Here is a 27,053-nt window from a genome sequence, read left to right on the forward strand (position 1 = left end):
TATGGAGACTACTTTAACACATATGCAGAGGGATTCTCCAAATAATATGATAACATTAAAATGGTTCAGCCTAGAGTGGTTTAAAGCCACCCAAAAGCACATGTATCCGTGACCAAAAGAAGGAACATTTAATAATAAAATAATTGAGCATGTTATTACAGATCTCAGAAGTAAATATGCAGGAGCCAAATAACAGAAGAGAGAAGCTACTTTACCTTGATGGCGAGTTTGCTTTTGTGAAAAGTCCAAATGCTCCTCAAGAAATAAGACCACTAGAACCCAGTCAGTTATCCCACTTGTTTATGATCCAATTAACACCTCTCACAAGGTACCTAGTATCTACTTACTGGTGCAGCTGCAATAAACCATAGTGGGATTTAAGAACCCCTGAAATTGAGACCCCCTACACAATCTCCAAAAGCTATCCTTAATGTACCCCCACAAACGCCAAAGTCAAAACATGCAAGTACACCTAGGCATCAAACAAGGGTGGGTGACTCCCAGTTTCCAGGACAACTAGAAGTGAAGTTTGTAATGAATGCATCTTGATCCAGCCACTCTCCCAGTAGGGTAAAAGTGAAGAGCAAAGTCTTGGAGATAGTGATGACCGGTCACAGATATGTTCGGCAACATCGAGTTTGTTGCAGAGAAGGTATACCACAGGAAGAGATGCAGAGCATGTGCCTACTTCACAGCGAAGAGACGCAGAGCATGCAAGATGAAGTGGCTGTGTGGATAAGGCTGTAAGTATGGCACAATGGCTAGTAGCTTAAGGGGGAGAAGAGGATTGTAGAGGAACTCGGGACAGTTTACCACCCTGGCAGTAGGAGAAGGGGAGTATAATAGTTTCAACAGAAAGTGTTCAAGAATGGTTATCACAGAGTGAGAGTACCAGAGAAGACAGCAAAGCAAGGAGAGAGGTATACCATAATGATTTGTCAGAACAGATGCAAGGAGATTTTGGGAGAATAACAAATAGGACAGAGTCTATACACAAGCGTGTGGATAGCAAAGGTGAAATGCTTTAACCCCCAAAGCAAGGCACCCCACCCATGATGTTGATATCCAAGAAAGACCCATTATCGATTTAGATCATACAAAAAGTATAAAGGGATAGCCTATTTGTGTTGCTATTAGAGAAGGCGAGAGGGATATGCTTTCTAGAGGCAGGAAAACTCGAGCGACAGAGCTTGAGCAATTGCAGTTTCAGGGAACACATAGCCAGCTAGACCCCAGGATGGGATCCTGTGAGATTATTGTAGGATTGACACTGCATCATATACCAGTTCATCAAATATGTTTTTTAATCAATTTTGTGCAGCACAGATCTCACTCCTAGTGATATAATCAGTGATTAAGAGAATAGCTAGTACAATTGTATGCTGTATGTAGACAATTTAGTAGATTGAACTGAGTGGCTAGCTTCACAAATAAGTCCATGGCCACAAGAAGGGTCCTTTGACCCATGTGATATGGTGAATTCAGAAGTTTGCATTCTTGATGGTGAGGGGGATCTAGGCTGGCACAACCCCTACATGCAGAAAATGTTACATGTATGGCAGAAATATGCCAGAGAGCAAAATCCCCAGCATTCACCCACTCCCTTACATCAAATGCCCCCGATACGCAAGGGACCTGGGGACCCTCATTATGTTCCTTGGCCACAGATGGATAAGGAAAATCTCAGAAAACTGTGGTCACTGCTTACAAAGGGAGCGGGTGGAATGGATTAGAGCTTTTGAAAAACAAACCACAGGAATCACCTTAGCAGAAGGGGGTGTAAAGAGTCTGCTAAGTTCTCTTATAGGAGATGAAACAGACACTGTATTTCAAAAGGTTGGAGGGAGAAATGTTACCCTTCACTGGTACTAGATGTGATCGGTCTCCATTCAATTTGGTTAGAACAGTAGTTTAGGATCAGCTAAGATAAATGTATCGTGATAGGCCAGACAATGCAGCAAGATGAGGATCCCGCTCAGTTCCTTTATAGGATGAAAGAAAAATGGACCCAGAAAGTAGGTCAGGGTTGGGAAGTAACAGGAGGCAACACAATATTATTTAATCATGTAGGTAAAAATGGTTGCCCTCTAACATGCAGGGCTGCCTAGATAACAGTCATACAAGAAGCCAAGCCCTGGACAGAAATACAAGGGTAAATAATCATTTTTTGCAAGAAAAATCAAGAAAAAGAAAGGAATAAACAGGAGGTGACAGAGAAAGCAGCAGCTAAGTTAGTGCCTCAGAAATTGGCAAAGAAAGGAGCAGTACAAGGAGCTGTAGTGGTAGTGTCATGTGGTCTGGTTTCACCTTTGCACTGTGTTATGTTAGCATGATCGTGTTAGAAGTTTAAACGCCATTTTTCTTTTCTGCAGCCTCTGCACACGACACATTTTGTTATTAAAGCTTTTCGCCCAGTTGGATATTTTGCATCACACGAGAATAACATGTTTGCTTATAATATCAGCCTTGCTCGGTAAGCTATGTCTGTACAGTAAGTGCCGAGGCCTTCAAGGTTATCTCAACACAGCGCTTGTTGTTTGGATTTATCAGCGCACTGAGTAGACATAATATATATGCAGCTGTGGCCAACTTTGGGTTTAGGCGCGATAAATAATGCACTGCACAGAGCATGAGTTACACACTTGATGAATATCCGCATGCAGAGAGTTTGTGCAGGGGATGACATGATCCATTTCTACTGAACCCAAAGGTATGGGCCCGCCCTTCTAAACCCAAAGAGACCTTCTGTAGATATAATATAATGTACTAGCTAGGAAGGGTAAACTGAGGTTCTATTTAGACCTTTTCCCTTTAGCATTTTTTAATATGCTTTCGCATTTGTATTCTATGGAATAGTAACCATGCTGTTAATCTTGTTCCTTGTAATTTGTTTGCTTATATTAGCTAAGATACTGCGATTGAGAGCACTGCATTAGAAATAAACATTTCAAACTCGCATGTGTCCTCATTTACTCCTGGTTCTGGGTTGATAGGTTAGTATAACAAAAGAGTGTTTATGTGTTCCACGTTACCTGAGGTGTTCTAAGTCCATGTTCTGGGTTGTCTAAATCAATGGGAGTCGGTAAGAACCAATGAGACACTGATTGTAAGCGTGGAAGAGGATTTTGGATACTGAGGTGAGTTTTGGCACACCCTAATTCACTGAGGTTCCAAGTCTCTATGCACAGTTCTGTGTAAGAGCAGGATCCCTGCGACATGGCGCCCAACCGTAGGTGGTCTTATTACATGACACTTGAGTAGTACTCATATCAGTCCTTAACACCCTTCATTGTTGTTTCCGGAAGACAATGGTGCCGGACAAACCTACCTATACTTACATGGGTCTTTTCTAACTTGATTCTTTCTAAACGGTTTCCTTGAATTACTACCCAGTTGTGCTATAAAGTTTTTTATTGTACCTTTTCGTTTCTGTGTCACTATGGCCTCGGTGGACATTCCGCAACATAGTCGCATTGCGGTGCGCAATCATTTGCTGACTTATAATATCCCAGTGGATGGCATGGCCATTAACAATGGTGGTGAGTGCAGAGGTGGTTTACCCATATGAAATTTTTTACTCTTGGGTGACCTTCCCGGCTGTGAACGCAAATACTACTGTGTTCGACACGTACACTCCCACTGCTGTGCCGCAGGAATATGCTCCGTATAGGACACAGGAAGTTCCGATTAATGTTTGGCAGCACCGAGTTTGGTTTAATGGTGTCCTACCCCACTCTTTGACAGCTCAGAGGTTAGTTCCCTTGTCCATGCCATGACTCCGTTGGGGGTCCTAGTCAAGTTTTCGTCTCCATACAGACCTGAGGATAATAGTGTTGTGGAATGGATGAACCGAGATTTAAAGCAGTCTTTGACGGCTCGAGTTATAGGCACTGGCAGGAACTGGCTGGCCTACCTCAATAGCGTGCAGCGTGCTCTTAATAATCTCCCTAGAAGGTCTCTGGGTGGGGGGGCCCCATACGAGATGCTCTTTGGTATCAAGATGTATGTCCCGGACCTTGACGGTCTAGACTCGGTGGCTCAAGCTGCCTCTTTTGACGTAGATGAACATTGCAATGTTTTACAGGCTCTACAAAAGACAAGAGACAGTCTTACAAAGGAACATTTGCCCTCCACCTCGGATGATGTGTTGCAGATCCCGGTAGTAGACTGGCTACCCCAAGTTGTAGAACTGGTTTGTGAGAAGAGCGAAAACAAGAAAGAATGTGGTGCCTCTTATCGAGCTCTGGTTCCAGTGCTTGGAGTGAAGGCACAAGAACAGTCATTTTACCACCACTTCCAGGTCATAAGGAGAACAGGTGTATCTCCATTGACAATGTCAAGATACACAGAGTGGTTGATTCTTCTTAGTATGACACCGGCAGTCTCATGTCCTTCGATTTTGAGAAATTCTGTTTTGGCCCCGGTTTCCAATCCTGTACCTGATGTTGCTCTCGAGATGCCTGCTATTTCCAGTCCTTTATTGAGTATACAGCCTGGTACTCGACATGATGAAACTGATTATACTTATCCAACTGACTTAATAATGCCTGATTTGCAAAACTGCTTGGCTACAGAATCCAGATTTTCATTTGACACTGATTCCCACACATCAACAAAGCCTTCGAAGATTTCTGTTCTGGCTAGACTGTTTAAAAAACATTTTTTGATTCCCCCTTGGACTTATATTTGGGTGGTACTTTTTTCAATTTACCTTTTTATGTCAATTGGTTTTGCGTTTTATTTTTTCCGTCTCGTCAATGGACTCTATGTCGAGGAGAGAACATGCATTTGACATATCAGTGGAACATTAGCTCCCCATTCCTCATCACACAGATTGAAGAGAGACTTGGCTTTAGTTAATATCACTACTTGGCCTGTCTTAGATGGGATTGTATGGGATGCTGTTCAATTTCAAATCCATGGGCCCACTGAGGTTATAAATGTCCCTAATCTGCTTTTTAAATGCTCATGGGGGCGCACCAAAATAAAAGTCCAAGAAGAAATAAGTAGAAAAATGTTCTTTATTTATCTTTATCCGGCTAAAAAACACGTCATCAGCAAAATATGTAGAAAGTTCAGCCAACGCGTTTCACTCCCTACCAAGGAGTTTCTTCAGGGCGCTACAAATCTTTTCGGTGTGTTATATTTAGGGGTTCCCTCTGTAATCACACTAGTTTCTCGCCATTCATTTCTTCATTCCGACACAGTTCTGTTCTTAAGATTATTTGCAGTATCTCTCTTCCCTTATCTTCTCACGTTTTCACGGACTTTGTCTGGAACCAGCCATGCCGAGACGCTGAAACCGAACGTCTGCCAGTACAGCACTGCAACTACCTCAAACGAATACGGCCAGGGACGGGTAAACATTGGATTACCAGAACCGTTTTATGGACGGGATAGACGTGTTTCTTAGCTGGATAAAGATAAATAAAGAACATTTTTCTACTTATTTCTTCTTGGACTTTTATTTTGGTGCGCCCCCATGAGCATTTAAAAAACTGTTCAACTGATCTGGAGAGCACAGCGGCGCCAAACAGCAGCTGGTGTCGGGGCTGGCAGCACAATACCAAATTTATTTGAACATTGACTCATTGGAATTGGAGTTTAGGTGCGGCACCTCAAGGTCCGCTGCTGTTTTTTTGTACAAACATATAAATGTCCTTAATCTGCTTAGAGTGTCTATGGGTGATGCAGTTAAATAAAATATAAGTTCTGATGATTGGGATGTTCAGGCCGTAGAATCATTGTTTGCTGATTTGAAATATTATGCTGCCTTTGATGCTGAAGATTTGTACTTGGAGTCTGCTAATTAAGGTGGTTTGTATTGTTATCAACATGCTGGCAATCACTGATTAAAATCTGTAAAGTAACTGAACCTTTTCAAGAAGGTAGCAGAACTGCCTTGTATAGGAGCTGGACAGTGTTCCCACTGGGTGTAATTTACAGTGAGCCTCCTGGTATTAGCTTTATGCAGGTAGTGATTGCCAAAATGTTGATAACAATACAAACCACCTTAATGAGAGAGTTACAAACTCTATTGTTGGATTCCTCCTTTAACATATCCAGTTTGGATCCCGATGGCTGGTTGCTCTGGCACAGAAGTGCTGACTCATGCCAGCATTTTTTATTTGTCCTATCTGTGCTCGGATCAAAGAGAGGGTGTCATGTGGTCTGGTTTCACCTTTGCACTGTGTTATGTTAGCATGAGCGTGTTAGAAGTTTTAACGCCATTTCTCTTTTCTGCAGCCTCTGCATTCGACACATTTTGTTATTAAAGCTTTTCGCCCAGTTGGATATTTTGCTTCACACGAGAATAACGTTTGCTTATAATATCAGCCTTGTCTGTACAGTGAGTGCTGAGGCCTTCAAGGTTATCTCAACACAGCGCTTGTTGTTTAGATAGATCAGCGCACTGAGTAGACATAATATATATGCAGCTGTGGCAAACTTTGAGTTTAGGCGTGATTAATATTGCACTGCACAGAGCATGAGTTACACACTTGATGAATATCAGCATGCAGAGAGTTGGTGCAGGAGATGATGTGATCCATTTCTACTGAACCCAAAGGTATGGGCCCACCCTTCTAAACCCGAAGAGACCTTGTGTAGATATAATGTAATGTACTAGCTAGGGGGGGTAAACTGAGGTTCTATTTAGACCTTTTCCCTTTAGCATTTTAATATGCTTTCGCCTTTTGTATTCTGGAATAGTAACCATGCTGCTAACCTTGTTCCTTATAATATGTTTGCTTGTATTAGCTAAGATACTGTGCCTGAGAGCACTTCATTAGATATAAACATTTCAAACTCGCATGCGTCCTCATTTACATTACTGGTTCTGGATTGATATGTTAGTATAACAAGAGAGTGTTTGTGTTCCACATTACCTGAGGTGTTCTAAGTCCATGTTCTGGGTTGTCTAAATCATTGGGAGTCAGTAAGAACCAATGAGACACTGATTGCTAGTCTAGTAGGGGATTTTGGATACTAAGGTGAGTTTTGGCACACCCTAATTCACTGAGGTTCCAAGTCTCTATGCACAGATCTGTGTAAGAGCAGGATCCCTGCGACAGTAGCCACCACTCAGATTACTGCAATGTCTGTAGGTTCGGTTCCAGGTGCAATCCAACAACAGCACTCACAACAGCAGGATAATGTAGGGATTCAGGGAAATGGTAGAGGAGGATGAGAATGAATAGGAAATGGTAGGATGGGTCCTCAAAGGTGGTATCAGATATGTCTTTATTGTTAGAGATTTGGGCATTTTACTAGAAACTGCAAAACTAAAAGATGGGATGAGCGAAGTGGAAGAACAGGAAATTATAATCAACCAGGATACACAGCAGTACAGCCACAATCAAATATGCAAATAATATATGCGCCGCAGACACCATCCCAAAATACACAGCCACCAATACTGTCTCAAGCGCAACGGGTGCTTCCTCAGAAAAAATTACCAAACACCGCCAATGGTGGCTCCACTTCATAGTGGACATGGAGATGTAGATGTGAAAGGAGAAACTCCTTTCCAATTGAATTCAGTGGGAGGCTGTTAGAAATGGGGGTCTCTAGTTGGCAGAGGTAGATACCTTTGTCCAAATAGGGGCCCTTGCTTCTAGTCAGGGTAAGGGGATACACTCCTAAAATAACCCCTGCTCACCCCCTTGGTAGCTTGACATGAGCAGACAGGCTTATCGCAGAGGTAGTGTCTAAAGCATTTGTGAACACATAGAGTAATACAGTGAAAACACTACAAATGGGCACCACACCAGTTTAGAAAAAATAATTAATCTTTATCTAAAAAAACAAGACCAAACAACAAAAATCCACAATACAGTATAAAAAAAGGCTCTTAAATGGTAGAAATAGTTCCATTCAAGGAAAGTCATAAATGCAACACTTTTCCCACAACGTACCTTAGATGCGTCACGCAAAATAAACAAAAGGGTCACAGGGAAGGCGATGCATCTGTTCCTTACTGCAGCGCAGGGGAGGCAATGCGTCTGTTCCTTACCGGGGAAGAGGGGATGTGTCTGTTTCTTACTGCGTAACTTTTACGATGCGACAAGATGGCGCCTCAATGTGATGCAACGATCTAGTGCAATGCGACAAAATGGCGCTGCAATGCAATGATCCGGTACGATGCATGAACTTTTGCAGCCGCACTGCAGGTGCTGCGGCGGTTTCCTCGGCAATGCTTCGGGACCTGGTGGGGATGCGGCGCGCTTCTTCCTAGTGGCTTGATGAGGCGTCGAAATCAAGTGTGGATGCGGCATGCTTCTTCCTCATGGCTCGGAGATGCGTCGGAAACAGGTGCGGATGCGACGCGCTTATTCCTTGTTGCATCGATCTTCCAGCTGCCAGCGACAAACAGTCTCTAGCGCTCCTAAACAGCAGCAGGCACCTCTTTGCAGGATGGAATTCCCAGCAAGAAAATTCAGGGAGCTGGTGGTGAAGTCTTTGTGTCCCTGAGACTTCAGAAAGGAGGCAAGCTCAGTTTCAAGCCCTTTGATATCTTTTCTTTAAGCAGGTGACAAAGCAAACAGCAAAGTTCTTTTTCTCCTTTCCTTGTCAGCAAGGAGACACTGCAGGCCAACCCCAGACAGCAAACAGCACAGTGGCAGTATTCTTACTCAGCTTCTCCGGCTCTTCTCCTTGGCAAAGGTTCCTCTTGATTCCCAGATGTTATCTAAAATGTGGGGTCTGGGTCCCACTTTTTATACACAAAAATCATTTGTTCCCTGAAAGCACAAAGTGTCTGTACCCAGCAAAAACCAGTTCTGTCCTCTCTGGTGCAGCTTCCTGGCAGGAGGTGGAGACAGCATTGTTGAAAGCAGGCCTGGCCAAGGCAGGTGAAAGGAAATCTCCTCCTCTACTCTAAATTCAACCCAGGTCCATTCAGCCCAGCCCTGACTCAGCAGACTGTCGGAGCCCCTGCCCTCCTCCAGCCCCTGTCATTCAAAAGCCAGACATGCAATACATAAACCTAGCAGAGGCACACTGGATGGTTAGGCAAGAAAATAACTACTTTCTAAAAGTGGTATTTTCAAACACAGAATGCAAAAATCACCCACAGCAAAAGATGCACTTTAAAAATTCTGAGTTCAGGCATAAACTTTATTTTCCTATTGTGTTCCCAGAGTCAGTTATGTTTATAAGATGTTATAAGCAAACTGCCCATTCTGGCCTATGGGAACAGATAGCCTTGCAAGAGTGAAAAAAGAAATTGCCAGTATTTCACTATCATACCACATACATCAGGGCATGTCCTACCTTTCACATACAATGCACCCTGCCCCAGCGTCACTTTGGGTCTTCCTTATGGGTGATTAACATGCATGAAACGAAAAGTTTGGGGATTTGGAAAGTGTGTGCACTTGCCAAGTAGATATGGCTGTCCCAGGCTGCACACAGACTCTGCAATGGCAGGCAGAGTCACATTTTACAGGCTGCTTCTGTGGGTGGCAGAATCAGTGCTGCAAGCCCACCAGCAGCATTTGATTCACAGGCCCTGGGCACACATGTTGAACTGTAGTAGGGTCTGACAAGTAAATCAAATAACAAATCATGGAATTACTAATCCATACAACAATTTACCAAAGGGAGCCCTTGCACTTTGGTACTGAACAGCAGTGGCAAAGTGCTCAACGCATCTAGACCAGCAGCAAAAATACAGGAGGCAACAGCAAAAAAAATGGAAGGGAGACCCACACCAATGGTGCCAAGTCCAACAGAGGCTATATACAATGAAGGTGCCCACAGAATATTTATATGTGTTCAGTATTGTCAGGGACACACAGGCCAAATGAGGAACACACTGTGATTGTAGCTATCAATTAAAAAACGTATGCATTTCTCATAGATACAGGAGCAACTAGGTCCTGTATTAAAGAGGGAAGCCTTCCGATTTCTAAGAGATCAATGGGCACACCAGCATCCTCTGGGGAAATGATAAGGGTTCCTTTTTATAAACCAGTGGAGATGGAAGCAGGAGGGAGGCACATTTATGGCTGTTTACTGTTTTCTCTAACTGCCCGAATTAATCTACTGGGAAGAGGTCTAACGGCCAAAAAACAACAAGACTATTTATTTTGAATCTGATGGGACCATGATTTATTCCACCCCTGGAGATTCATCTTCCAGGATCATGGCATTAACAGTAGATTCCTCTACAGGAGATCAGATTGGAGCATGACCTGCTGATATTGAAGCATTTACTACAGCAGTGTATACAATTATAGCAGAGACACCAGAGTTATTGAGAATTGAAGTTAAATTACCTAAAGATTTCCTTTTTCAGCAAGACTCTTAGATGTCTGATGCTGAATTAATATGGCCAATAGAGACTTTAGAAGTAACACCAACCTATGGTGCTCTGATACCAAGTGACCATAATAATGTGTTATGGTCATGCGTCATCTTCATTGAGCCAGGTAAATGTTGGAAATTTTAATAATTTTCCAAGTTGACATACCGATTAAAACACTATAGAAGTAAGGATGCCTACACAAGATAGAGCTTTTGATTCTGTTAGGGAAGAAGATCTGTTCCTGGTACCAGCCACCATGTGGACTAAGGGTCCCCATGATGTCAGTATTATTAGTACTGCCACACAAGTCCGAATTACATTAAAGGAAGGTGCTCTCCTACCCAAAGTGAGGCAATATTCTCAGTATCAAGAAGCAGATGAGGGCATCACCCCTATAATACATGCATTACTAGAGCACGGAATAATTTATCTTGGAATGTCTCCTGTAACACCCTGATTTACCCGTTCAAGAAATTTAAGGGTAATACTTGGAGTATGGCTCAAGATCTGTGCCCCCTGAATGATGTAGTGACACCAGAATTTCCAATTGTCCCAACCCCTCCATTATTTTGAGGAATACTCCACAGGATGGCAAGTATTTTTCTGCTATTACTTTGAAGAATGCCTTCTTTAGCATCCCTTTCCATCCCGACAGCCAGTTTCTGAAACCATTCTCCTATTGCAGGACTAAGCATTTGTACTCTTATTTACCCCAAGGGTATTGTGAGTCCGCTAGAGTTTTTAACAGAATGGTAAAGAATGACCTGTCAAATCTCCAGTGTGAGAGCACATTGTTCTAATATGTTGATGAAATATTGATTTGTAGTCCTACTGAGAAGCAGTGCAGAGAAGACACTATGGGCCATATGTACAATGAAGTGGTGGAGAGAGGCATTAGCCTTCCTGGATTAACGCCTCTCTCCACCACTTCTGAAACGCAAGGCTGCATCATATTTACAAGAATGTGGTGCAGCCTTGTGTTTCCCCCTGCGATGACGCTAAGTTTCGCAACTTAGCTCTAACTCAGGCACCCTTGCACCACAGTGCAAGGGTTTCTGCGAGCAGGGTAGGATTGTTTATGTGTAGGAAGGTGCCCTAAACAATCCTAAAATGCCATTCTGTTACTTTCATGTGTGCTGCTTCATAAAGCACACATGAAAGTGACAAAATGGCATATTTTTCCAAAGATTGTTTATGTACAGGAAGGGACACCTTCCTGTACATAAACAAACCATGGCAATTTGCTTTTTCAATGTTTGCTGCACAAGGCAGAACACTTGTAAAAAGCAAAAATTAGGAGAAATAATGCATTTTCCCTCGTTTTGCCAACTTAAGACCAGGATTTACCAGGATTTACCTAGGGCCCTTGTTCTATCAAACCAGCAAAGACAGAAATGACAAAATAACATGGACACCAGAGATGAGAGTCTTTCCAAAAATTGAAGACTGAAATAACAAATGCTACAGTTTTAGGAACTCCTAACTATATCAAGGAGTTTTATTTATTCTACCATCGCAATGGTCAGGTGATGACAGCTTTCCTTACACAGAAATATCCTTTAGGACACAAGCCTGAATCTGTCCTTGTGTAATGTAGCTGGTGCTCATGTAAAGCACTTTGGGTCGAGTTGGTACTATATAAAACTGCCAAATAAAAAATGTGAAAAGTTAATTGGCTCTCCAATTTGGCACTTAACCAGGCTACTATATAGAGATGAAAATGTATCTTACTTTTCAAACAAACGTTATTTTTCGGAGTACGACCCTGCGTTATCTTTTCTTCCTGAACACTTGGCTCTACTTATGAAGACGAATATCACCATTGCTCCCACTTTCATGTTGCTCCGAAATTTGCTCTAGAAAACATAAAAAGATTCAACAATTAACTGTGCAGAAGTATGCCAAGGCATTTTACTGATAGTAAAGGCGCTTTGTTCGCATCAGGAGATGTAATTTACACTCTTGAAAATCTAACATCTAAGATGATATTTCCACATTGGAATACTGAATATCTTTGAAGCCTTTTGTGTCAGTACCATTGGTCTTTATAATCGGTGCACAGCAGGAGTTTCCTACAAAATCTCGTTTTTCTACATGCTATACCCACAGCCGGCCACATACTTTGAATTATGTATTGCAGAGGTAGCCATAATTTCCAAATTTCCAGTGTGTTTTAGATTTTGTTTTGTGACCTTGATTTTCACTGTGTTTGTAAGTGAACTTAAGTGTTTTGTAATCATATATATATTAAGGTGCTATAACTAATTCTAACCATTACTTCACTTTAACTGTAGTTGATTTTTAGTAATATACTACTTCCAACTTCTTTGAAATGGTTACTTTCCCCGCTGCACAGAGTGCAGCAAGGCCAGGCATCTAGTAAGCCCAGCACCTATCCAGACATAAGCCTGACCCCTTGCTGCACACAAACTTTGGATGGCCAAGCAGGGGCTTGCCCCCGGCCCCTGTTTTTTAATTGATAAACAATAAAAAATAAAGTATAACTACTTATTTCAGGGGAGGGGGGCTTGTGGACCCAAATGGGGCATTTACATACTCTTAGAGACTGTTGTACCCTTGTTCGTCTCCTCATGGGTTCAGGGACCCGCTACAAGGTCTGTGAATATGAGAGTGGGCCCAGCAAGGGTCCACTCAGCCAATCTGCGACTTTTAGTACACGGACCCTAGTTTGAATTTATGGCCCTGAAATGGCTAACAGTGAAAAAAAGTCCTTTTATTTTTTAGAGTTAAGTACACAAATTATACGTGAATCCTGTTTATACAACATCCATGTAATAATGGTCCAGCTATCTCTAATGTTTTTAAACATTTTAAGCTCACCCAATACATTATTGAAATGTTGTTGTGTCAAAAACTACTGAATAGATTTCCAACAAAACAAACAAAGGTGCTTCCTTGAGTACAATTCTAATTGCAAGCTATATTTGGTGTAATTCTCATCAGCCAATTTTTTTGTACTGAGGAGCCAATAATCCTATGGAGTTAAAATCGAAAATGTCACTTTTGAGACCCGTTAATTTTTGGGATCCCCATGACTGATTTGCACAAAACTTGCTATCAAAAACCCAATTTGGATATACTTTTTTAATTAAATGTTACATGGAGGTTTGTTAAACAGAGAGAAAGTCATTAAGAAAATTATACAAAAATACCTTTTTAATGGGAACACTCTCTCTCACATAAGTATAGTTGATACATATATGTGTGTGTGAGTGTACATAAATATATATATGTATATATATATATATATATATATATACATATATATATATATATATATATATATATATATATATATATATATATATATATATATTGGAACATGTGAGAGAAACTACATACAGAAATCAAAGTAATGCGGTGGCCATGCACATGGAATCCCCTCATGACAGTGATTGGAAAAAACTTAAGTTCTATGCAATCGAACAAGTGGAATGTCATGATCGGGCTGATGATTGTGAACGAAAATTAAGGCAGCGAGAATCACGACACATCTTAAGCTTACGGACTCTCACCCCACATGGCCTGAACCAGAATGAGGAACTGTATACACACTTGTAATGAACTTTATTCATTATGTCACCTCTCTCCTTTCCGAATCATAACCGTTAATACTTTTTAATTGCACTTGATCACACATTACCACAAGTTTATTATATTATGCAGCTGGGCGTTATAATTCCATTATTTATGTCAAATAATCTAAACAATAGTTAAAGGATTATACTTTAAATATATGCTGGTTATAGAGAAAATTGGCACTTGAACCACTACAGTGGGAAGGTTGTCCTTGAGCATGAATTAGGGGCAACTCTTTAACAACAATTCTTTCTGTGAAATTTTAGTAACACAGTACTAAATCTGTCGATCACAAGAACAGAACAATAGAAGCCGGAAGTGTTCTGTTTATGAGTAGGAATTATTCATAAGGTTAACAATCACATTTATTACAATCACATTTATTAACAATTTGAGGCAATTATTTGACACATAACACTAGCGGGCCAATCTAGAAATGTGAAATGTTGCTTTAATGAACTTTAAACTGCAATTTGTAAAATTATTTTATGAAATTATTGAGTTTTTTGTTCAAAGATCACACAAATGTATTACATACATAATGGCCACCTCGCATATTTTGAATCGGTATTGCACTTTGCACTTCATGTTTCTTCTTTAGCACTACAAACACCACAATGCCATGGGTAATGCAAACAGGAAGTGATGTTATCAGCTTTTGTATTTAACGTCTGATTTTGAAACTGTGTAATTTACTTGTGAGAAAGGCCTTGGCGAGACCGGAACATGTAGGGAATTTGCCTGGTCCCTGTTAACATGACCTTTTCTTCTGATAAGAGTGATCTTAATACTTCTTTGCGGAAACCTCCGAGCCATTTATTTTCCTCACTATCCTGTTTTCTTCCATTTGTAAGACGAACACAGTATCCATTGTTTTTAACTTCTTTTGAGTTGTCTAGCACAATCAGTAATCAGATGACCTGTTTTTAATTAGTAATTGTCTTTTCTTTCTCTTATCTGTCCCACAGGAAGAAGGGAAGGGATCCATTCACTGAAATGTACTGGCACGGACCACCGACTCTTATTCTTCTTCTCCTGCTATACATTTGGCACTTTGTGACTTGCACTTTGTATGTATAATGTTTCTGCTGCACAACAATGCATTTGATGTACTTTGACCGTTGCATTTTGTTTTTTGCTTATGCTTGATGCGGTGATTTCTGTTATTGACAGCTGTTAACCCTTGGAGTGGGTTCCCAGTGCTTGGGGAACACTTGTTCCACACAGTAGATCTGTTCAGTGCCATCATGGCAATACTGTGGGTTTATCGTGTTAGTATGTTATGTTGTTTTTGACTTGGTTCAATTCACATGCATGCATGTCACTTATGATCATACACCTCATTGCGGCATGCAACATTAGATTTACCATACACACATTATCCAATACATTATAGACACATACTTATATCTGTGTGTCTTAATTATATATGTTAGGCAATACGCGATCCCAGCATGTTGCCACACCAACCAAGGACGTGTCTTATCTTGACACGCCAAGTACTCTTTACGGGCCATATCCTTGCCCAACTACTTCAGGTATCTCCGCATTAGTAGATAAATGACATGAGCTCTACATTGGTGGAGTCACCTACGCCACTCGGGTATTTACTGGCACTACGCGGCCCCCCTCCTGCAGCCCTTGATGGCCCTGGAGACCACCACCCCCCAGGGCCGGCTCCTGCAGTGTCCCGGGGTGCCCACCCCGGGACACTGCTGTTTGCTATGGCAGGGCAGGAGCTGCCCGGCTCCCGCCCTGTCATAGCAAACTTGGAAGCAAGACCAGGTTTCCTACTCTCGCTCCCAAAATCCAAAGCAGAATTGCTTTTCCACATGGGGAGCTGCATGGAAAAGCAATGCCGGCTCCCGCAGGATGCGGACCCCCCATGGACCCGAACAGAGTGACCAGGCCCCAGGGGATGGGGTCCCCAGGGCTAGTAGTGGCCCGGGAGGGGGCCACACAGCAGCCCCTTCCCCCCCAAAAAAGCAATTTAAAATGTTTTTTAAAGGAAAGGTTGGCCCAGGGGGATGAGGTCCCCAAGGCCATAAATAACCTGAGGAGGGAGGCACGGGCCCCCCTCCAAATATAAGCAAAAAAATATACTGGTCCCCGGGCCGAAAATGGCCTCGGGAGGGGGCCACGCGGGCCACTTCCGGTATTTTTTTTTTAAAAGAAAAGAAAATAGGGGTCAGGCCCTGGGGATGGGGTCCCCAGGGCCCAAGAAATAGAAAAGGAAGGGGGGCCACACAGCGCCCTTCTAAAAATTATTTTTTTTAAATATGCAAACCTTAAATATGCGCCTTGTGGCGCGTTTTAATTTGCGGAAATAATTTCCCTTCAATCCTGAGGGTCCCTGGGTACCAACTAGCCCACCAGGTACCTCCAGTTAGTGCCACAGGGCTGGGTTGCAGAGAGGTGGTCTATGGCCGCGCCCCTTTTGACAACTTTCTGCAAAGCAGCTCTGTGGTGCTTACTGGAGGTACCTGGTGGGCTAGTTGGACCCCAGGGACCCTTAGTTTTGAAGGGGACTTATTACCCCAACTAAAAACGCGCCCGGGGCTTATTTGCACAGTGGTGAAGGGAGGGGGCGGGGCCTGATGTGACATGTGTTCAAACAGGCCCTGTGGTGCGTTGTAAGTTGGGGAATTAATACCCCTTCAATCCTTAGGGTCCCTGGGGGCCAAGTAGGCCACCAGGTACCTCCAGTAAGCGCCACAGGGCGGCGTTGCAGAGAGGGGGTCTGAGGCCACGCCCCTTTTTATACCTCTCTGCAATGCAGCTCTCTGGCACTTACTGGAGGTACCTGGTGGCCTAGTTGGCCCCCAGGGACCCTCATGATTAAAGGGGACGTAATCCCCCAACTTAAAATGTGCCACGGGTGTGTTTGCACATTTGTCACATCAGGTCCTGCTCCCTCCATTCACCACTGTACAAACAGGCTCTCTGCCACGTTGTAAGTTAGGGGATTAACTCTCCTTGAATCCTGAGGGTCCCTGGGGTCCAAGTAGCCCACCAGGCACCTCCAGTAAGTTCCACAGAGTTGCATTGCAGAGTGGTGTAAAAAGGGGCGTGGCCTTGGACCACCTCTCTGTAAAACAGCTCTGTGGCGCTTACTGCAGGTACCTGGTGAGCTTGTGGGCCACAGGGACCCTCAGGATTCAAGGGGACTAAATCCCCCAATTTACAACGTGCTAGGGGGGTGCGTTTGCACAGTGGTGCAGGGAGGGGGCGGGCGTGATATAAAAAATTAGCAATACTGCTGTGTGCTACTTACTGGTGGTAATAAAAGGGGTAGTTGGCCCCCAAGGTTGATGTTGGGGCTAACTACTCCTCCTGTTAGCTCCAGTAAATCCCACACAGTGGGATTGCTATGAGGTGTATGAAGTAACCCTGGCCGTAGTTCTCATAGTAGCGCTACGCGTAGCTACGCGGAGTGCACTTCGCACTACAGAGCTACGCATAGCTACGTGAACTGGGTAGTGCACTGTGCAAGATGCTGTTTGCACTGATTGCACAGTGCGGGATGCTTGTCTGCACTGTGCAATCAGTGCAAACCGCATCTTGCACAGTTCAAGCAGTCGTTTTCTGCCGCTCGAGTAGATTTCTACTTGAGCTGCAGCTTTCTCAACGCGGACTGGTAATTTCTCATCGCGAGCGGTCGCGAGCATACTCAGCCACTCGCATTGAGAAACCTGACCTCCCCGCGTTGAGAACCTCCCCGGGAGGTTTATTTTCCACGCTTGTGATCGGCAACTTGATGTTGCTGATCGGGAACGAGGAAAAAGTTTTGCTGGGATGTCATTTTGCTCGCTCGCGGTCGCCAACTTGACGTTGAGGACCGCGAGCAAGCAAAAAATGACCGCGGCACTACGCTACATGTGTTTGCACTGTGCTACGTGCAATTCGTGTAGTGCGAAGTAGTGCAAACTTCGAAAACTACACGAGCGTAGCATAGTACTTCGCCCAGGGTTAGTTTGAAGCCCATGCTCACTCTGCAAACGCGACTGCTATGTTATAGTTAGAAATTAGCATTTAAAAAACCTTTGAAATTCACTGAAAAAAACATAGGTTTCAGGCACGTTATAGTTAGAAATTAGCATTTAAAATTCCTTAGAAATTCACTGAAAAAAGCATAGGTTTCAGGGAGGTTATAGTTAGTTGGACATTTCACTTGTACAAAACCATAAAAATTCCCCCATTATAGTTAGTTCAGCTAACTATAACTCACGCCCCCGCAATGCACTGCTGATGACGTCACATATTACATCATTACCAGTAAGGAGGATTCATCATTTCCATTCCACAGCCACTCTTTCCTAGCCAGGAATTACAGCTTAAAAGTGCATTAAGGAATTCCCAACGTTAACCTATGAGAGGAGTAGGCCTCAAAATAGTGAAAAAAACGAACTTAGACGTTTTTCACTACCAGGGCATGAAAAACTGAAAAGTACATGTCCTACCCTTTGCTTACACTGCACCCTGTCCTTTGAGCAACTTAGGGCCTACCTTAGGAGTGACTTCTGTGTAATAAAAAGGGATTTTCAGGTTTGAAAAAGGGTTTTAAATGCCAAGTTGAAGTGGCCATAAAATTGCACACACAGTGTCTTCTGTGGTAGGCGTGGGACATGTTTAAAGAGCTACTTGTGTGGGTGGCATAATTAGTGCTCAGGCCCCCTAGTAGAATTTAATTTACAGGTCCTGGATATATGGTATACCAGTTTGCAAGGGAGTTTCAAGTAACTTACATATGCCAAATGTATATACACACCAAGCTACCATGTTTAGGGGAGAATCACAAATGCAATGACCAATAATATAGAATCAGGAAAAGAAAGCACATAAATGAAAGACAAATACTTATAATACATTTAATATCACCCATTAGGAGACCTACATCGAATCAGATGGCATGGAGTTAGCATTTGAAACTCCCAATTGCATCCTCATATCTTGCACCTGTTACGCAAATTTCTTTGCACCCATGCTCTTATCACCTAAAATTCCACCTGCTGCACAAAAGTCAATTTGTAACATTTCACACAGCCCGCCCATCAAGTCTGTAGGGCTTGGTTCCTGTCGAAGCAAGGCATCCCAAAACATCAAAGAGGTACCGCAGCCTGGTCACTTCTTTCTGATACCTTCCTTCTGCGACCCTGAGCATATAGCACTGAGGACATTCTATTGATCCAAATGATTTGCTGACCAGGTACCTGCACCTCTTACAGCTTTGCATCAATATTTTGGTTACAACCATAACTCACCACATAACATGAATCGTGTTCTTGTGGTTGTCTTATTACACTAAGCCTGTGTGAAATTCACCAGTGAGTGTCGCTCATTAGGATACCACACAACCATGTTATTTGTAAAGGCAGAAAGCTCAAGCAAAGACATTTTACAACATAAAAATGCACAGACCATGGCAACGTATAGGTATGTAAACATCACTACAGCAGCTGACACAACTTAAATGCTAGTTTGACAGTCAATGCTATATAAAGTGAATAAAGTATAAATACGAGAAAGAAATTATAGATGAAACCACTACATGCATTACATTGTTTTGAAAAAGCTTGCAAGGTTGATACCCATTTACTCAAGTAAATGCTGAAATTAAATAGCAATAAATAACAGTGGGAAAATAAAGGTGTGCTATTATTTCAGATCATTTAGAAGCAAACCAACTCTGTGAGTAAGGACAAATATTAGTCAACATTTGGGTGGACTTTACAACTTTGCACTGTGAATTCTTGTGAACTATTGAATTAAATCAAATGTTTGGGGATATTTCTTTGTACATCCATTCTCTATTGTGGGAAGAATCATTGAGCTTCTCCAAAGAGAACTAGAAGTGCCATTGCTAAACGCTGGTGGTGTGGAAATCTCAGGTAGCATATTAAGCATCTATCTTCTTTCACTCCGTTTCTGACAAAGACTTTATAATTGCAACAGACATGACACTAGCCTCTAAAACATAACTAGAGGTGGGGAGAACTCGTGGAGTGTCACTCTGCAGAATTATGTAGAGTTACATAAAAATTCAGCGAGATTCCATGGAGTTTTGGAAGCAGGCAAAATACGGCATGTCATGCTGCTCGTGATTATTTTTAGCACCAGGAGCTTGTTCCGCACTGTTAAATCAGCACAAACTGCGCTACATCAGAGGATGTTGCATCTTTCTGCTGCTTGAGTAGATTTTCTAACCGAGCAGCATCTTTCACAATGCAACTGGTCGCGACCTGCCATCACCGTCTGTGTTGAGAAATCTCACTGGGGGGCATTTTTGCGCCTAAAAATTGCGCTATGTGACACAAATTCTCTGTTGGCGAGTCCAGCATGCAATGGTGAAGTTTTGCTGGACTCCGTGTTCCAAGCAGAGCACGAAGTGAGCAAAACTCATCGAACTCTACTGGTGGGGCAAAAATTTTCACCCACCCCTAATCATTGTCTAATTGCTCCATTTCTGTATCACTCTCTTGGTCTAAGTCCTTTACAGCTTCCTCTTGACACGTTTCTTACAAAGCTTCATTTTGAAATGACCTTTTTGCATGGCTACCCCAAACTTTTTGCCTTTCTCCTCCTCTGATTTAACTTCGTTTTTGCTGGTTTTAGGACTTTGAGTACTTTACCACTGCTGACAAGTTCTATAGTGCATGTGCCCTTAACTAAAATGTGATGATAGTTGGCTTAACCATGATTGGTATATTTGGTTGACCTATAAGTACCTAGTAAAGTGATATAAACATATAGCCAGGGCCTGTAAACCAAGTGATACTAGTGTGCCTGCAGCACTGACTGTGCTACACACAGACGTTGCCTTTCAAACCCGACTGAAGCCTGCCACTGCTGGGCCTGTGGGCCCAGTTTACTGATACCAGACCTTGGTATTTCCAACTACTTGCCAAGCCTTAAACGCCCCTTTATTATATGTTAGCCACCCCTAGATAGCCCTAAGGGCAGAGTGCTGTGTAAGTAAAAGTCAGGCTGTGTACCTTATTGTTCTACATGTTCTGGTTGTGCCAACCACACTGTTAAAGGGTGAGATTTTACTCTCTTTTTTTGGGGGGGGGGGAAATGCACCAGCTTAATTTGAGCAGGGTGCAAGGGTGCTCCATCTATAATAAGGAAACACACGTGTGAAATGTAGGAACTGAGTCAGAACTGAGTCAGAGCGGCACTTTATTAAAGAACAATTTTAAGAATCAAATGTCAGAGTAAATCATGCAATTTTGTAAGTTTAAAAATCACAGCAAACGCAGAGGAGAGAGAAAGAGACAATTTCAAAATACAATAAGCATTATAGCCTCAGGCAAAGACGCTAGAGAAGATGGCTGAGGGAAACTACACATGCGTCATGATCCTGTCTCCAATACACGTCTAGGGTGGGGTGAAAGCTACACTGTGCTTTCCCTCTAGACCGCCACAAGTACAGGGCACTCAACTGCATCTGCATTCATATGCATACTGAGGGGTCTTCTGGGGCAAGATGGAGGAAAGGAGCTGACACTACACCTGACAAGGTAGTATCCTAGCCTAATTCAAAACTCTGATTTACCTCCTGCAAATAGGCTGGCAGAAAAGAGACTTGTGCACCACAAATACTTTGCTCTGTAGTCACATCTACTTCAAGGACACATTTGGATATAAGTATTGGGTCTATGACCCCTTTTACTTTGGGGTCCTAAGAAGACTCTTCCAAGAAGAGGAGCTGTGCTACAGGATGGACTGCAACTTTGCTAACTGTTTTGCTGTGTTGGCCTACTGCTTGCAGATAGCTTCTCTCAGTTGAGTCTGCTGGAGTGGCAATGTACCTATTGAAGTGTGAGAGTTTGTTAAATTATGACACTTGCATTGATAAGTTAGGGGTGAGTCGACCTCTCAAAAATCTTTTGATGACCCTTTATCTTAATAGGTCTGAACTGCGAGAGTATAGCAGGAACTTCATCACCCTCAAGTAGCTCAATTTGTTGAAAAAATTAGCTAGTCCTAAGGTGGTCGACTGTAAGGTGGACACGATTTCTCAGAAGTAGCCGTCTTTGTGATAGCATACTTAGGAATTCTGGAACAGGGTTAAGCCCACTACCTACAGGAAGTGGTCATATAGGCGAATTAGTGACCCCAAGGCTCTGTAGCCATTGGCTACTACCCTAAACTCCCCCTAAAGCCCCTAAATTCAGTATTTAGGGGAGTCCCTAGCACCAGAGAAGCAGATTCTGATTACCTTAGAAGAGACATGACATTCTCCTACCTCTTGGATGCCTCTCCCCGGTCCACCGTGGTTTCCATCCCATTTGCGTGGATGGAGACTAGGGCGACTTCTGGCCTGACGGAGGTTTGGGGTCTAGTGGCCTCAACCACCTCTACAATACCGGATGCTCTGCAGGACGCGCAGCGGACGCATGCAACGGGCGCGCTGGGGTGCGCCGAAGGTGTGCCAAAGGCAAGCACTTCTGCACCCGTCCACGCCCTGACATCGCCAGAAACCATGCCAGTTTCTTTTCTGGACAGGGCCCAACTCCTACTGTATCTTATTCTAGTAAGGATCTATTTGACCTGAAGAAAGACTTACCGTCCCTCTGCTTGTAACACGCTCGGGACGCAGCTTGGACTCTGCCAACACCGGATGGTCCTTTTTCATGTTTATCCTGCCGTAATCAATGTTACATAACCAAAATTGTAGAAATCCATGGAGTTTCTGGGCATGACCCACATAAAAATCGCCCCTACACTCCCAAGGACGATACTTCATCCATCTCAGAACCCGGGAGGTCTCCTTACAACTCCAATCACGGTTGGAAAGGTGTTCTAAGTAATGTTAGAGCCCTACCTAAACATGCAACGGAGGTGTGGGATCTCCTCACTTCGGAGAACCCAGACCTAGGTTTCTTGACCAAAACCTGGCTCAAGCCTAATTTCACTCCCGCCATCACATTAGCTCTGCTTGATGGCTACATGATCTTAAGACTGGATAGACAGCCATTAGCTATTATTCACAAAAACTGTAATAAAGTCTCCACACTTGAGCAACGGTCGAAGGCTAACATCGAAATGTTAGTCTTTTGCATTGACTTCCTCTCACAACTTAGCTGGAAGGGTGCCTGAGTTTATGGACCCCCAGGCAACTTGGTAGACTTCTGACTCCAGCTCACAGATAAAATAGCTCCCCACATTATCTCGACCAATAACTTCTTTTTGTTGGGTGATTTTAATGTACTCAGTGAATGCACTGCCAACCCCAACGTGTCAATGCTTTTAGCAGACCTTGGTCTCCTAGGCTTAGCTAAGCTCAACTACGGCCCGACACACACAGCGGTCACACACTAGACATAATTTTTACTAACTCACCCTGTATTACGTGTGAATCCCCCCGGCAGCTGAGAAGGTCAGATCACGCATCTATTGAATTACATATCCAGGGTCCCAGGGTGGATGTTGCACCCCCTTTTGACTCTCACTGTGTCCGCAGACAATGGCATAAAATCTCCTCTGACCTTTCCATTTTGCTTTTGCAACACCCTGGAATGCTGAAACTTCGAACACAGAGGATGGCTTAGCCCAGTATAACTCTGCTGCAGTGTAAAAACCTGAAGAAACAATGGCGTAGATCTCATGATGAGAGGGACAAAGATACGTTTAAGACAGCTCTATTTAACTACCATTAAAATATAAAGGCTGCACGGAAAGCCTTTATTGCTTTAAAGCTAGCCCGGGCAGAGAATGCCCCTAAAACCCTTTTCCATATTCTCAAGTCCTTCACCAGTCCTAAAGTCTGTGACAATTTAGAAGCCCCCTCTCAAGCTCTCTGCAATGATATTGCTCAGTATTTCACTCAGAAAACTGAACTAATTTATGACAAGTTCACTCCCTCTGGCTAGCAACCTGATGCCATGCCTTTTGACCCGCTAGCATCTGAAACAACATAGCTGCTGGAGAGCTTTCCCCCTATGACCTCTGAAGATGTGGAAGCCTTACTATGGACAGTAAAATCTGGCTCTGTGATGTCATTCCAGCTAAAGTCATTGCCCCACTTTCTAATCAATTGTCCTCGCCCATAGGGACGCTTCCCAACCTCTCCATGAGAGATGGTTATCTTCCTTTGGAATGGAAGGAGTCACCGGTCATCCCTATCTGTAAGAACACCGAGGTCCCTATGGAAGAACTTTCCAATCTCCGTCCCTTTTCTTTACTGCCTCTCCTGAGCAAAGTATTGGAAAAAATACATTAATAAACATCTGTATGACCATGATGAATCTACTGGTAGTTTGGATTCCTCCCAATCTGTTTTCATGCCCAAATATAGCACTGAGTCTGCTGGGGGGCGCTCCAGGATAGTAAATAGTTTAATTTACTATTCAACTCCTTCCCTAGAGTCCACGGGGACTGGCGTTGGAATAGTAAATAAAACTATTTACTATCCAGCGCCCCCCAACGCATGTTGTTGTAACGACTTGCGTTGTAAAAGTAGAGTTGTAACGGTACGCGTTGTCAAAGTACGCGTCGTAACGTCATACATCCGTCATGAATGATGTAATATGTGACATCATCAGCAGTGGATTGCGGGTGCGCAAAATATAAATATAGTTAGTACAACTAACTATATAGGAGCAATTTCAAAGGTTTTGTATGAGTGAAATGTCCAGCTAACTAGAACACCCCTAAAACTTATAGTTTTTTGAGTGAATTTTAAAGGTTTTTTAAATGCTAATTCCAAATTATATAAGGCCTGAAACCTATGGTTTTTTCAGTGAATTTCAAAGGTTTTTTAAATGCTAATTCCTAACTATATAAGGCCTGAAACCTATGTTTTTTTTCAGTGAATTTGCAAGGTTTTTTAAATGCCAATTCCTAACTATATAAGGCCTGAAACCTATGGTTTTTTCAGTGAATTTCAAAGGTTTTTTTAATGCTAATTCCTAACTATATAAGACCTGAAAGCCCACCAGGAATCTCCAGTATGCGCCAGGGGACTGCATTGCAGAGCGGTGTAATGAAGCCACGCCCCTTTTTACACCTCTCTGCAACGCAGCCCCCGTGCATGTTTGAAGAGGGGGAACTAATTCCCCTTGCATACTGGGGGCCCCTGGGGGCCAACTAGCCCACCTGGAACCTCCAGTATGCGCCAGGGGGCTGCATTGCACAGAGGTGAAATGAGGCTATGCCCCTTGTTACACCTCTCTGCAACACAGCCCGCTGGCGCGTTTGCAGAGGGGGAACTGATCCCCTTGCATACTGGGGGTCCCTGGGGGCCAACTAGCCCACCAGGAGCCTCCAGTATGCGCCAGGGGGCTGCATTGCAGAGAGGTGTAATGAGGCCACATCCTTTTTTACTCCTCTCTGCAACGCAGCCCCGGTGCATGTTTGAAGAGGGGGAACTAATTCCCCTTGCATACTGGGGGTCCCTGGGGGCCAACTAGCCCACCAGGAGCCTCCAGTATGCGCCACGGAGCTGTGTTGCTTTGCCCCGGAGGGCGGCGTTCCCCGGGGCAGTGTGGGGGGGATTGGGCACCCCCCACAGTTCTTTATCACTATGCTCCAACGATTTGGTCCCCCTGGGGGATAATTTTACAAAAAAACATACCGGGTTCTTAAAAAAATAATAATAATTTGGCCTTGGGGGTCGTTGTGGGACCACCTTAACAGACCTAGGGGTCAGGGTGTTTCTACCCTGCCCTTTTTTTGTGTTCTACACATTTGTTTTTCTGCTTTCTTGTGCCTCAGTCTAATGAGCACAAGATGGCTGCCAACACTTCCTGGTTTGGAGTGTTGACAGACAATAAGCATGCAGCTTTCTCAGAAAGGTACGAGAACCGTCCGCGTACCATACGCATACGTACGCGGACCCGTGCGTGCACGGTACGCGCACCTCACGATTTTTCGAATTTTTTTTTGTTTTTTTTGCCTTGGGTGGTTCTAGTGGGACCCCCTGAGCAGGCCTAGGGGGTCAGGGTGCTTCTACCCTGCCCCCTTTTTGAGTTATACACGTTTGTTTTTCTGCTTTCTTCTGCCTCAGTCTACCGAGGCACAAGATGGCTGCCAACAATTTCTGTTTTGGAGTGTTGACAGACATTGGCAGCCAATCAGCATGCAGCCCGCGCACGCGAAGGTCCGTGCACGACCGCGCACGTATATATAAATATATATATATATTATAATTCAGACAGCAAAGCTCTCACACACAAAAAGCAAGGTATTAAAGGTATTAAGAATATATACAAGAAATTGCATCTGTCGTTCATTTGGCTACATGTTTACAATGTTTACTTTTGCATAACTACCGTTGTAATACCTTGCTTGTTGTGTGCGAGAGCTTTGCTGTCTTCATTGTCTTGGAGGTCTGTCCTCAGATCTTCTGTTGAACGGTTAAGGTGTCTTTTCCGCTCGCTCTTCCGCACCACGCCAACACTTAGCCATAAAGACACACCAAACGTTCACACTAGGTAGAGCGCCTTTCCTCTCTGAGTATCCTAAAAACCCCACTAGCTGTACCTCATATATATTATAGTTAGCTGGACATTTTACTCATACCAAACCATTGAACTTCCCCCGTTATAGTTAGTTGTACTCACTATAACTTGCGCGCCCGCAATCCACTGCTGATGATGTCACATATTACATCATTCATGACATGGTCAGTGACATCACTGATGACATCATCCAGTGAATGTGGTTTGCTTTGATATTTAAATATGTATTATAAATACACTACTTTGCATTGAAGAATGAGTGGATATATAAATATAAATGTGTGGATGGTGGATTTAGTAACAGTGTCATTGATTGTTTCCTTGACTAATTTGTAGAGTCTCACTATATATAATGTGTAGTTACTAAACTGTGTGAAAGTCTTTATTGCTTTGTCTTAATTGCTATGTTAAGGACTATATTTGTTATTGGTTTCCTAACTGAGTATTTATATGGGTAAATGAATGTCTATGTGATTTGGTGGGGGGTGTGAGATTGCCAAAAAATGCGTGAATAGTTCATTCAGTAGGTATATGAGGTTAAGACTACATGTTATAACAGTTGTTTCTGTGAGTGTACATGTTTATGGGTGTGGTGGTGATGAAATATTTCTCTCAATGGTACATATCCATTAAACTTGAAAAAAGGCAGTGTATGTGACAATTATATCTAATTAATTGTG

At 43.1% G+C, this 27,053-nt stretch overlaps 1 protein-coding gene across 3 annotated transcripts in view; it reads right to left on the bottom strand.

Moving 5' to 3' along the window:
• LOC147708865 (muscarinic acetylcholine receptor M3-like) overlaps positions 1-27,053 on the bottom strand; it is an 880,867-nt gene that overhangs the window by 23,937 nt on the left and 829,877 nt on the right. For all 3 annotated transcript variants that reach the window (XM_086927478.1, XM_086927480.1, XM_086927479.1), the window contains one exon: positions 12,041-12,165. The gene's annotated coding sequence lies outside the window, so the exon portion shown is untranslated. The remainder of the gene's footprint in view (positions 1-12,040; positions 12,166-27,053) is intronic.

This window comes from Lissotriton vulgaris, chromosome 6, assembly GCF_964263255.1.
Source record: "Lissotriton vulgaris chromosome 6, aLisVul1.2, whole genome shotgun sequence".
NCBI lineage: Eukaryota > Metazoa > Chordata > Amphibia > Caudata > Salamandridae > Lissotriton > Lissotriton vulgaris.